Source organism: Kryptolebias marmoratus, linkage group LG6 (assembly GCF_001649575.2).
Source record: "Kryptolebias marmoratus isolate JLee-2015 linkage group LG6, ASM164957v2, whole genome shotgun sequence".
Classification (NCBI taxonomy): Eukaryota; Metazoa; Chordata; class Actinopteri; order Cyprinodontiformes; family Rivulidae; genus Kryptolebias; species Kryptolebias marmoratus.
The window spans coordinates 27,291,457-27,302,460 of record NC_051435.1 but is presented as its reverse complement, the minus strand read 5'-3'; positions in this window follow the sequence as shown (position 1 = coordinate 27,302,460).

Here is an 11,004-nt window from a genome sequence, read left to right as displayed (position 1 = left end):
ATTAGTTCATCCTCTGATGGATCCTCTTCATCATCAGCAGATACTGGAGAAGACACAGGAGATTTCTTCTTATCTCTGGTAGGTATTTCTTCCTCAGGAACAGGTAAGTACCCACATGGCAATAAAAGGTCTCGATGCAGGGTTCTTAGTGGTTTGTTCTGGCCTTCCGGTCTGACTGTGTATACAGGAAGATTGCCGGCTTTCTTCACAACAATATACACAGACGACTCCCACTTATCTGCGAGTTTGTGTTTCCCTCTTATTCGCACGTTCCTCATCAAAACTCTGTCTCCAATGTCCAGTTCTGATGCAGTAACATTCCGGTGGAATCGGGTCTTGTTACGTTGCATCACCTTAGCTGAGTTCCTACTAGCCAGTTTGTAACTTTCCTCCAGGTGGGATTTTAACTTCTGCACATATTGTGTGTGAGAGGAAAATCCATCCTCATTTAATGGCAGTCCAAAGGCTAAGTCCACTGGTAGGCGAGGTTGGCGTCCGAACATCAGCTCATATGGTGAGTATCCTGTAACATCGTTTTTTGTGCAATTGTAAGCATGCACTAGTGGTTTTACAAAGTCACTCCAATGAGTTGTTTCCTTTTCAGTTAATGTTCCTAGCATGTCCAGCAGTGTTCTATTAAAACGTTCGACAGGATTTCCTCTTGGATAGTATGGAGTGGTTCTTATTTTGTGAATGCTGGCCATTTTGCAGAGCTCTCGAATGGTTCGTGATTCAAAATCTGAGCCCTGATCACTGTGCAACTTTTCTGGAATGCCGTAATGCACAAGGAAATTGTCCCATAAACACTTAGCAATGGTCTTAGCTTTTTGGTTTGGAGTAGGCACAGCAATGACATACTTTGTGAAGTGGTCTGTTATGACAAGAATGTCTTTGATTCTGCGATCCGATTCTACAGAGAGGAAATCCATACACACCAACTCCAAAGGATGAGTGGTTTTGATGTTGACCAAAGGTGCAGCTCGCTCAGGCAATGATTTGCGTCTCACACACCTTTCACAGGTTCTGACCTTATTGACAACATCAATGAACATTCTGGGCCAGTAGAAACGGGAACGGACTAAGTCGAGAGTTTTGTCAATTCCCATATGGCCCATTTGGTTATGCAGTTGGTGCAGCACAACAGCTCGATACTCCTCAGGTAATACTAGTTGGTATCTTGGTTCACTTCCCACTTGTCTCCTCCTAATGAGAAGGTTGTTTTGGAGCTCCATTTTGTTTACTTCTCGAAGTAGAAGAGGCAGGTCAGGAAGTTCTTCCCTCACCGATGGTGATGGTGACTGTCCTCATTCCAGCTGAGCTATGACATGGTGGATAACAGGGTCGTCACACTGCTTGGCTGCAATGTCATTTGCTGAAAACCGAGGAAGAAAATGGGAGCTGAACTGGTCATCGTTAGTAAAACTGTCAGGTAGACTGTTGACATGGGTGGACATAGACAACACCAGAGCATGGTCAAGATGTGCATCTGAGCTGTACACCAGGTGACGAGCACAAACTGCTTCAATGGTTTGCTGATCAATGGAGACATAATCTGGTTAGTTGAGGTGCTGCTGGGCAAATTTCAGGACTCGTTCATGTTCCTTCCTGGAGGTAGGATCATCAGACAGCTCACCATGAAGTCGTTGAGACAATCCATCAGCATCCATGTTCTGCTTTCCAGCTCTGTAGATGATCTTGAATGCAAAAGTAGACAAAGCTGAAAGCCATCTGTAACTGGTAGCATTGAGTTTTGCTGAGGATAACAGATAAGTTAGTGGATTGCTGTCTGTGACAACTGAACTGAGCACCGTAGAGATATTCATTAAATTTTTCTGTCACCGCCCATTTCAGAGCGAGAAACTCCAATTTATGAGCAGGGTACTTGGACTCACTCCGCGAGAGACCTCTGCTGGCATATGCCACAACTCTGTTCTTTCCGTCCTGCTCCTGATACAATACCGCACCAAGACCGGTGGAACTGGCATCGATGTGGAGTATGTAGGGCTTTTGTGGATCAGCAAATGCCAGTACAGGAGCAGAAGTTAGTTTCTCGATGATGGTTTCAAAAGTCTGCTGACACACTGGTGTCCACCGTCCTCCAAATGGTGCTTTGGGATTCAGGTAATTCTCTGGTTTCACAGTTGGTCTCAATTTCTTCTGGGATGGTGGACAACCAATAGTCAGGTCATGCAGTGGCTTAACTATGGCTGAATATCCTTGGACAAAACAACGGTAATATCCAGAGAAACCAAGAAAAGACCTCAACTCTTTTAGGTTTTTGGGCACTGGCCAGGAGGTGAGTGTTTTGATCTTATCAGGATCCGTTTCAACACCATTCTGGGACACTACATGCCCCAGATATTTCACAGATGTTTGGAAAAACACACATTTCTCGACTGACAACTTCAGCCCAAAGTCCTTAAGTTTGTTGAGTACTTTCATCAGACGTTCTTCGTGTTCCTCCAAGGTAGGTGCAAAAATGATTAAATCATCGATGAAAACCAAAACTTCTTTTAGGTTTAATTCTCCCATACATCTTTCCATCAACCTTTGGAATGTGCTTGGGGCATTAGTGACCCCTTGTGGCATGCAGTTGAATTCCCAAAACCCCAATGGACAGACAAAGGCAGTTTTGGATTTATCCTTTTCCTCCATCTCAATCTGGTAATAACCTGACTTGAGGTCTAACACAGTGAACCACTTTGATCCAGAAAGGGCAGAAAATGCATCTTCAAGCTTGGGTAGAGCATAGGCGTCCTTTATTGTTTGAAGATTTAGCTTCCTGTAGTCAATACAAAGACGTATACTGCCATTCTTCTTGCGTACAACCACAATTGGAGAAGCAAATGGCGAATCAGACTCACGTATGACTCCGGAATCAGAAAGCTCTTGCAAATGCTTCCTTACAGCGTCCACATCCTGAGGGTGGATTGGTCTTGGCCTTTGTTTGAAAGGAGTGGGATCAGACAACTTGATTTCATGTTTAACTTTGTCTGTCCGGCCGAAGTCCAGGTCGTGCTTTGCAAACACCTCAGGAATACTGTTGAGTTTTTGGATGATTCGCTGCTTCCAGTCTGGAGATAAAGGTGAATCTCCAAAGTTGTATTGTGGTTGAGATGGTTGTAGCGACTCTGTAGACTGGGTTGAATTCTGGATGTTCTGCTCCCGTGAGATCACACTCTGGAAAGTGTTGATTTCTGCTATGACTGCTCGTACTGGAATGTGAATCTCATGGTCAGACTCATTGCTTACAACAACAGGCACATAACAAGGCCGGTGTTGAGGCAAGTCAATGAGGCAGGTTTTTACCATGATCCCACCAGGGAGGGCATAGGAACTCGGATGTTCAAGGAGAACTTGTTTTTCTTCTTGCCACAATCTTGCAGCTAAGCACCCTTCTACAACTGCGGTTTGGCCAGCAGCAATGATTTGAGGCTGACTAGACTGCAGGGTGACAGTTGCAGTAAGGTCATTCAAACTCTGGGCATAGCGGTGTTGGAGGATCTTATACACTGCTATATAACCAGAGACTGTAGGTTGATATGACTCATCAGGATGAGTATCAAAATGTTTGCTGTAAGCAACGTCTAAGGTGTTGGTGCCAATAAGAATCAGATGTTGAGATGGCTTATTATCAGGCACAACAAGAGCAAGTGTGTCGACTTCAACAGGTAAACCAAAAAATTCAAGCGGGAAAGTCATGTTGATCTCTACATATCCCAGGTAAGGCACTGTTTGTCCATTTGCTCCTTCTATTTCCAACAGGTTGCTTATTGGTTTGATTTCATGATCCCTGAGGTAAGTATTGTAGAAGGAGTAAGGGATAGTAGTAACCTGTGAGCCAGAATCAAGGAGGCAGTTGAACTGATCTCCTTTAATTTGAACTTGACCTGTGCTCTTCGTGCCGACAAGACCTCGTGGCAGTGTTCTTATTTTGCGTTCTTTGGGACTGTCCATATACACAGCTTCTGTGTGTCCGACTACAGAAGCTGTTTCTAGTTTAATGATTTCGAGTTCTTGGCATCCCATGCTTGTTGCTTTTGGCATAACAGTTTATTTTTCTGCTCAACAAGACTGGGGTTTACTTTATTTGTGCAGGAGGAGGAAAGATGGCCGTCTTCTCCACAATTAAAACAGTACCAAGGCTTGGGCTTGGTTTTTAACTGTGGTGAAGAAGAGTAGGATTTGTTCTGTCTTGACATGGATTTGAATTCAGCTGGACTCTTCCTGGACAGAAGTTGAGACATTTGCTGCTGTAATTTCTGAAGTTGTTTTTTCATTTCTTTCAGCTCTTCATTGGACGTAGAATGTCCACAAGGACAGGCACTTTGGGACTGGATATGAACTTTCTGTTTTGACGTTCCAATGTGCTTTTTCATAAGTGACTCTTTAGCATGTTGTCTATCTTCTTCTGTCCTCAGTAACAACAACAAATCAGAAAAAGATGGTGGGTTGTCTTTCTTTTGTTCCAGCTGTAACTTGGTTATGACAGTGTTGTCCCAACACCCACAACAAAACTGTTTCAGTAGATGCTTATTATTGTCAGCAGGTGAGATTCCTCCTTGCTTCACAACAGTGTTGAGAGAGAGCAAATGTCTTTGAAGGTAAGTGGACGGTCGTTCTCCTGGATTCTGCAAAATGTTTAAGTATTGTGCATACAATTCTTCACCGTCCTGCACTGTTCCAAAGGCAGAATCCAGTATATTCAGCAAAACTGCTGGTAATGTGTTGGGGCTCAAACCTTTGACCAAGTCAGCTGCAGGTGATGACAGGCTCTCTGTGATTCGTCTGGTGACGTGTAGCACAGAAAGACTGGGATCAGCAAACAGAGACTCAATCTGAGAACGCCAGGACTCAAAATCAGCTTTATTACTCGGCTTAGGAAGCCTTCCTGAAAAAGTACGGAGACGAAGTGAGGTTGGACCAGTCAAATCAGTATTTCGAACCACATGTTCAACAACAACCCGTTGTATTTGAGGTGGATTGAAATCATTGGTGGACAGTGACAGTCTTGGAGCTGGTCCAGTTTGGTTTTGACAGGGTCGTGCTCCCTGGTCCGCGGAGGAATGAGCAGGAAGAAGTGAGGATAATGACCCTGATTCCGACCCTGTTCGCACTGGCTGTGCAGCAGTATATTTATCCACTTTCTCTTCCTTTGTTACTTTTCCCCCATCCTCTTCTTCCTCATCGTCATAGTCATCATCATCATCATTATCATCATCATCATCATCAGAATTTTCATCTGCTCCTGCTGCATGCAAATGTTGGCCTATCTGGCTCATTACTGTCTTCAGAACATCTTCAAAACGATGGCCGCTTTGATCAGCAATTTTCTTAAGTTCAGTGATGTAGTTGGGCTGATGGCTGCTGCTGCTGTTCTCTGTGGCTGCGTACTCGAGTGCCAAAGCAGTGACACAGAACACATGGTCAGTATTCGTTTGAGAGAGGTAAGTATACGGTAGAAGTGGTTGTAACGCGGAAAAAGCAGCTAAATCCGCAAACTCAACGATCAGGTTTTTAAAAAATGTGCTTGAGGAATCAGTTACATACAAAGTACAATTAAGTTCACCATACCTACTCAAGCAATTGAGTATTTCTTCATCGGCCTTAGTATTAGTACCACCAGTAATCATCACAGACTGTGATACATTTATACCAGATTGCGCAACAAAATCCATCATGTTTTTTTTTTACCTTTTGGAATATTTTACTAAAGAGTTTCTTTCCCCAAGACTGAAATAAATGTTCAAAAATTATAAGTAACCCATAAAATATTCACACACACAAGCTCCTGGCTAGCTCGCCACGTGTAACGCTAGTTAAAGCTAGGCGCCTGACTACGGCCAAGTATAAAAATAGGCAGCCAGAAAGGTTCGGCTATGGAGCCTGTGTGTGTAAATAAAGCACCATGAGACAGAAGGTAAATTGAAGTTATTGTATTTAAACTTATGTTTGCATATTTTTTAAGAAGATATTCAATAATAATAATAATAATATTTATAATAATCGTGATTTTCTATGAATATAACCAAAAGATACAACAAAGAAAAAACAAAACAGCAACAAAAACAATAAAGCCTGTTGACATTCAAGAGCTTTTTTCTATTTTAAGCTCATTCGTGAATCCAGGGTGATTAATGGTCCATGAATCAATAATCTGATTGTTTTTTAGTCCATGATCCAATGCAAAAAAGTCCAGAATGCAGGATGAGAAAGTAGCTTGGTTCATTTAAGTCCTACCGCAAAGCTGCGGTGATCCGGTAGCTTGCCATCCTGAGATGAAACAGGGGGTGGAAAAAAAACCTGACCTAAACAAGGTCATAAATAAAAAACAAATTAGCGTTCACAATTAAACAGGGTTGAACTGTTATCCAAAATAACTAAACATTCAATAATTACACAGAAATAGCTATACTCCAAAGATCGCGATCAAGTTTACAGATAACATTAAATCATCAAATTAAAGTTACAGATCAAATTAAAGTTACAGATCAAATTAAAGTGCACTTTCAAGTTATATCTAAATTTAATTGACAGAGTCAATTAAACTTAATTGACTTCAGCATTGTTTCAATAAACAATTGTTTTTTTTCTTTTGTTCTTTTGCGCAACTCCAATGATATTAACCAAGCCCAGATTTCCATAGGCCGTCAACAAAATCAATGAAAAGTACTAAACTATCCTAAAAGGACAACTTACAAAAATCAAATGATACGATACAGGTGTATGATAATACATCATCTATTCGGCTACAAAATTAACCAAAAGAGAATGACCTTTTAATTAATAAGACCATTTTTAAATCATTGATACGTAAATTGAGTGGGCGTGTCGCCACCGCATTTCTATTTAAAAAAAAAAACAAAGTACGTAAAACAAACGACTTACCGTCGAGCGGTAGACAAAAAACACCCAGTATTATCCTTCGGCTGTGTTAATAAGGCTCGATCCAGCCGTATTCTTCTGTAATTTGAGAAAGACGCCAAGCACAAGCAGCTAGCCACAGCAACAGCAGCAACAGCAATGGAGATCCGAGTTCACCTGTGACCCGGAACTTAAAGAGTGCTGTCAGTTTGACCCGCCAAAATAAAATACGGGTTGATTATTTTGTGCCGGTTACATTTTCTATTGATGCCTAATACTCTGCAAACACAAGGTAATTTTAAAGCTGTCATGTCATCTTGGGGTTTTTGTTTTTTTTTAAAGGTTGAATATATCAACTGGGGCTGATTTGGTAAGTGGTTATAGCTGAGTAATGATTACAGGGAACAGGTGTGAGGTGCAGGACTAAGAAGCAAAACTAACTAAGGGAAAATTATCTGATGACACATAGACACATTGCCAGAGGGGGAAAAAAAAGTTTTTGAAGAGTATTTTTAAACAGGACTAAAATATTTAAAAGAAGATGATGTCAAAAGACCTTGTGGCAAATCAGAATAGTTTATATATAATTGCAGATTGGTCAGTCACTTGTCGTCAGCACTGTGTTCGAGCAACATTTTCTATTTTAAGGTTTTTCATCTTCAATATTAGGTGATTCTCTGATCAGGATGAAGCACTCTTAAAGAGTTTGTTGCTGTTTTTTGATGCTGCTGCAATTCTTCTCCTGAACAGTAGGCACTGACAATAAGAAAACTATACCACTTCACAACAGGAACTGCACCAGAAGAATTGTTTTCTGAAAGAGGAGTCTACAGGAGATCCATTTTTCATACACAAATATTGCTATACATTTTCTTTTAAGCACATATTTGTAGAAACTAACCTGCTTGCAGACACTTTATCTAATAATTAATAGAACTGACTTTTGTTGGCACATAGACAAAACAAAATAAATGCATAAAGTATAGATACAGTTACACTGTATTCAAGCATATCCATGAATCCGTTCCAAAATGGGTAATCTTTATATCCCTGATCAAAACTAATGAATTACTTGATACAACAATACAAAAGTCAGCTGTACAAAGAAATTGAGGTTGGTCCACATTAACCTGGTTAACCACATTAACCAGTCATTTTAAATATTCCAAAAGTTGCTAAAATGTATACATTCGAAGAAATAAAGCTATTGTTAATATAATTTTTTTTCTTGTTTGTTTTTCTTTTATATATACCTACAGTGGCCCAGAGAATGGGTGGGTCGACCAGACACCACCACTGCCCCTCCGGTGGGTCGGCCGGACGCCACCACTCCACGTTCCTGTGACGCTCCACCTTCCCGTGTCTCCGTGGGGGTCGGCGAGGACAACGCTCCACCTTCCCGTGTCTCAGTGGGGGTCGGCGACGACGACACCTCTCATTCTGCCTTTGAGAGGGTCAGCGAGGACGACGCACTCGAGCCTTTTGGACCCCTAGCTCCTAGGCCTCTCAGAGGGTCCAGAAGGATTTCCCACTCCCATCTGCTTCGCCGAGGGTCCCGGACGACCCCATACTCCAGTCTGCTTCGCCAATGACGGCGCCCGGGTCGTCCACCTGAATTCTTGCGCCACCTTGGATGGCGCCTGGGCCGTCCGCCCGAACTCTGGCCCCTGTTTTTGTTTTTGAGTTCCCCTGGTCTTTTGCCTGGTCGGCCTTTTGTTTAGTTTTGGGCCCCTTAATCCTTTGTTTTTGTTTTTTCCTCTCCACCCTCCCTGGCTTGGTGGTTTTGTTTTGGGACATCAAGGGGTGTCCCTTAAGAGGGGGGGTACTGTCAGGATTTGGGTTTTCTTTGTGTTTTGTATTCAGTGTTTTGCTTTTATTGTCTTCATGTTTGTGTTTATTGTTTGTTCTATTGTTCTTTGTTAGCCTTGTCTTAGTCCAGTTCTTGTTCCTTGTGTCTTTGTTTCCTGTCATTATTCACTTCTCCTCAGTAAGTCTCTTGTTTTCCTGCCATGCCCATCTTCACCTGATCCTAGTTGTTATTACTCACCTGTGCCCACTTCACCTAATTACCCTCTGTTTTAAAACCCGGTCATATCCTCCACTCACTGCTGGTTCATTGTCACTTTGTCACTCCAATGTGCTGTCTGGTTGCTCCACTCGTCTTGTCTCATGTTTGCTCATGTTTCAGTTCTTAATTCCATTATGTTTAGTTTTGCTGCCACGTCAGCCTTTGTTTTGTTATTTTATTTTGAACAAATTAGTCTTCTGTTAGTTCTTGCCATGAGTCTGCGCTCTGGGTTCGCCACCTTTTCCACCCACCATGACAGTTGATTAGGTAAGTGGTTACAGCTGAGACTAATGATTACAGGGAACAGGTGTGAGATGCAGGACTAAGGATCAAAACTGACAGAAAATTGGCTGATGACACAGAGGCACTGAAATGCTAAACACAAGGGATCTTGAAATAAACATAGGAGTGTCTAGTGAAAACACAGGAACAACATGACTAAACAAAGAGTATTAAAAAGGCAAAAAAAACAAAACAAAACAAACAACAACTTGATGACATAAAATGAACTAAATTGGTCCCACAATGCACACAATAACCACAGAGGATTCAGGATCCTGACAGTTATTGCTAACAAAGTAAGTAATATATCCTCTTTTGAACAGTTACATGTTGTAAACTAACACCAGTCTCAAATTGTCACCTTGTAGGGGGAAAAAAACAAACAATAAAACTTTGTGATGGGTTCTCAAAAAAAGGGCTAAAATGTTTAAAAGAACATGATGTCAGAAGACCGTTGTGAAAAGTGAAAATGGTGGAAACGAGCCGAGTCTTAAACCTGACACAGTGAGACCTCACAGTGAGGAAACTTAGGCCCTATCTGGTCAGGAGGGGGAGAGCAACCCTCCATATCAAGATAACATCACCCAGCCTGCTGTGACTGGGGAGGATGGTCAAGACTTGCTGTTTGTTCAGCCCGCTGAAATTGCATATGGAACTGTGCCGTGCCAGGCCCTCACATACCCTCACCTACCTGGGCTGATGAGCCCTGCACACACATACCATAACTCTCCAGTAATGGGGCCCTTATATCCTTTTATGGCCCTTCTGATGCAAGCAGGGATGGGTTCCAGTGAGACTCCCTTTGCTACCTGGAACTGGTCAGGAGGCCAAGAAGCCATAAACAATCAGATGCAACAATTGGGTCCAATGAGAGACATGGACTGGAGATAAAGCAGACCTTGAAGGACACCAGGCCTGGGAAAGGAAGAGGGAGTGAGGAAACCAGCATCAATGGGCTTTTGTATGATTCATGCTTAACTCTTCTCTTTTTTTCCTTCTCAGTACCAAGGATGGGGAGGGTGTTGTAACTTTACCCTGTTATGCATAATCATCAGTAGAAGGCGTGTTTTAAGTCCATTCTTTATTCAAGTTATGAAGAAGGAGGTAGCTAAAAGTTGTTTTGCATAATCATGAAGGGATGTTTAATAAAACTGTCACAGGAGGAGGGAGGAAGTCTTTTGGGCTAGTCTGAGCAAAGCAAGTCATTTTTTGGGGACTTGGGGTCCCCACCCAGGGGTCCCTGGGTGGAGACGCCTGGAGCCTTCTTGGGGGATAACGTCTTGACGTAGTGTCGCAGAGAAACGGGATTTACTGATTTTTCTAATTTTTGTCTTTTAGTTTTCCATTTTTAATCATATAACCTGTAACTGGGATATAACCTAATTTTTACACCTTCAATAAAGTTTGGCCGTGAGGCGTATACCTGATCGGTGACTCCTGGGTTCTTTCCTGCGTCCTCGGTAAGTTCCTGAGTGTGCTTTCTCTCTCTGCTGGTTAGTCCTGGTGTGGTGGCACAATAAGGGCACGAGCTGAGCTAAGTTAGGGGTGCCAGGGTACCCCCCCTTCCCGGTTCCAGTCTAAAAGCCTCAGAGAGGAGTGACAGAGGGGATCCAGGGCTCATCGTGGACGCGGGCTCCGTTTGGCCTGTTGCGTCCTCGCTGGGTCCTCGGGCCGTCTCTTGGCTAAAGGAGCAGTGATTCACCGTCTGGAGCCGCGAGTCAATCAGTCAAGTTGCATCGTTGTTTTTTCTTTTATTTTAAATTTTACTCATCTGGTAGTCTGACAAGTCT